Source organism: Zingiber officinale, chromosome 2B (assembly GCF_018446385.1).
Source record: "Zingiber officinale cultivar Zhangliang chromosome 2B, Zo_v1.1, whole genome shotgun sequence".
NCBI classification, from domain to species: domain Eukaryota; kingdom Viridiplantae; phylum Streptophyta; class Magnoliopsida; order Zingiberales; family Zingiberaceae; genus Zingiber; species Zingiber officinale.
The window spans coordinates 100,136,864-100,139,951 of record NC_055989.1 but is presented as its reverse complement, the minus strand read 5'-3'; the positions used below and the strand labels follow the sequence as shown (position 1 = coordinate 100,139,951).

General features: G+C 37.6%; 1 non-coding gene across 1 annotated transcript; it reads left to right on the top strand.

The window, feature by feature from the left end:
* The first annotated feature begins 1,099 nt into the window (after positions 1-1,099).
* On the top strand, positions 1,100-1,202 carry LOC122049786. Its single transcript, XR_006131043.1, has one exon. It is a non-coding gene; the product is annotated as a U6 spliceosomal RNA (small nuclear RNA).
* Positions 1,203-3,088: the final 1,886 nt, after the last annotated feature.

Genomic DNA, 3,088 nt, shown 5'->3' with positions numbered 1-3,088 from the left:
GTGACTAGCACATAAGGGAAGCATTTACCTCGGCTTTGTCGAGATTCGAACCTCAGACCTTATTGATGGCAACACTTCATGTACTAGTCACTAAACCCATCCGAACGGACCTCTTTGACTGCACAAGATCTTACGCCTGGAGCAATGTGCATTCAATTTTGTGATGGAAATCACTGAAAACTCCTGATTTTACAATAATAATCTACCTAGTTTGATAGAACGATGGAGCAACCAAATTATAGATAATCACGAGACAAAGAAACCTAAAAAGAATGAAAATGTGATTTGCAAGCAAGATCTATCCTACTCGATAAAGTGATGTGATAAGCTTAGGAAGGCCCTGTTTGAACTACAAGAAACAATCAAAACAATACGCTGATTTTTCTACTAATGACAGGTCCCAAAACGCTCATGCTAAAATATAGTTGCTACGTTCGACGCATGACTTCTTCATTAGCACAGGAAAACAATTTTAGGATATTGATACAAAGAATTTTAATGAAAATGTTGCCTTTGTAATTAATACAAATAAATCTTGATATGTCATTAACACAAATCAATCTGCGGGCACACTAGTGCGCTTCATATGATCAAAGAAATCGTCAATTCTTTTAAAGTCATTTTAATTAGCAGCATGTACAAATCAATACAATACAAATCTCACATATTCTTTCTCAAATATGATGCGTTGGAAATGCACCTCCTCGCTGGATGCTAAAATGGGAGCTTCCCTTACGGATGAAGATGAACTCGATCGCTTAGAATAAACCATGTCAAAGGACACTGAATTGTTTGACAAAAGCCCTCTGATGCTTAATAAACCATATCAAATACTAGGTCATTTGGAGCGAATGATATTACTTTTTCTCTAATTAAAGGTATAATAATTAGTGTCCACGTGTGACAAAAGACGATTCGTTCGCCCTCAGCGTCCCCACCAACCCGTCCCTAGGTCAATACGGAGGAGATAAATCACGGATGACTACTAGCCATTAGTGCAAATGGTCAAGATATGAGGGAGATTGGTATAATAAGTGCCCACGAAATATGATGTGATGGTAAAAGGTAAGACTCACTCCCGTATAATTAGGATTTAAATGTCTCATCAAAGATATTCGATAATATTAGAATGATATAGAGAATATTAGCATGACTCCTGTGCAAAGTTGACACAAATAAATCAAGAAATAATTTGTCTCTATAGGTGTACCCTAGTTAGTACTCTGATGGTAAATTTACAATACAAGAGTAAGGTTCAAATATTTTAGAGTTTATTTAGGGAATAAGTTCCTCTAACTAGGAGATTATTTGGTACCATAGTTTACCTCTCTTCCAAATGTCCTAGGGCGGACGTAACGCTGCGAACGTAATGCTGGATGTCTTACTAATACTTATTTACATTTTTTAGATTTACCTGATGGTCAATATATGAGATTGAGTCATTCATTTTTAGGATTAATAAGACCGAAGACCTAAATACATGGATATAAAATATATATATATAATAAGTTTTAAAAAAATAATTAAAAATCAGCATTGTAAATACGATAATTTTCCAAAGAGCGCACCCAAAGTTTAGGATTCCTCAAAAAAACACATTGAGATTTGAGAATACTCAAAAGATGCACTTCTTTATCGTTTTACCTCTCTACTTTTTTCTCTTTTTATCTTTTCTTTCCTTTCCCTTTGCATGTAATATCTTTCGAGGTAGGATTTCTTGGACCACATTTTGTGATCCAGGAAATGAGCCACTTATATTTACGATCGGATCGTGATCGCTATCCGACCGCAAATTGTTGTGATCCCTTCCTGGGTTTACCGTCCCCACCAGATTATAGTTTTTGTTTAGAGCGGGCGGCCGGAGGACACCCTTACTCAGCGCCCAGTAACCTGGTCACTTATCCACCCCCGGAGGCCTTCAGACGGCCTCCGGCCGCCCGCTCCGAACAAAAATTATAATCTGGTGGGGACGGTAAACCCAGGAAGGAATCGCGACAATTTATAACCGGATCGTGTCCATGATCCAACCGCAAATACGAGTGGCCCATCTCCTGGACCACAAAAAAGTGGTCAAGGAGATCTGTGCTCATATCTTTCCTCTATTCCCTTTACACTTAATTAAATTAAAATTTTCTTAATCCTTTGCATGCATGTAATAATTATGATAGTGCTGATTTTTAAAAATCAACGTCATATCTTAATTACATCGGTACTGCTGTAGTGCTGGTTTCAAAAACTAACATCAAGATAGTGCTAGTTTCTAAAAACTAGCACCACAGTAATACTGGTGTAACACCCCACCCTCCTCACTACTAATCTGCGAGGGCGGAGCGCTACTGGACTACTAACTTATCTTAACTAACATTGCACACATGTTGATAGTAATTCCTAAAACTCTCGGAGAACTCAAAACTTACAATTAACTAGCAGCGGAACACTAAATGACTCATCTAATACATTCTACTCAACTCTTTGTTAATAAATTCTTATGCTAAATCTCAAGGCTTCTATAGTCCAGGCATCACACATCCATCCGCACCTTCTTGTCGCCTTCCTTTGCTATAACTTTTCCTTTCCTTTATCTGCAGTAAAAGGAAATGCAACTATAAGCAAAATTACTTAGTAAATGCTATCTAACTCACAAAACTCGAATATGCATGTAACTGGAAGAAATCTAAAACTGAATGCTCAGAAAGAAATACTACTCATACTCATCTAACAACAAAGGAAACAAAACTTATTCTTTTATTTCACTTGTTTAAAAACTTCTTCTTTAATACTTTTATACTTGTGTAAAACTTACTTTACTTATTAAAAAACTTATACTTATAATACTTCAAAATAATAATCAACTTTCTTCTTGGGCCCGACAACTGTACTTGCTATGCGCGCATCCCTAACTAGACCCAAGGTAGCTAGTCCTGAATCTAGTAGGTTTTACTATTGTAACAACCCGACCCATTTGACAGCCCATTTGGCGACCCTCGGGTCGTCGACCGTCGACTGTCGACCGTGCCGTTACTACTAGGTTATCTAAACCTAGGGACGACTATGGGAGCCCAACCCAAGGACAACTGAGAGTCCAGTA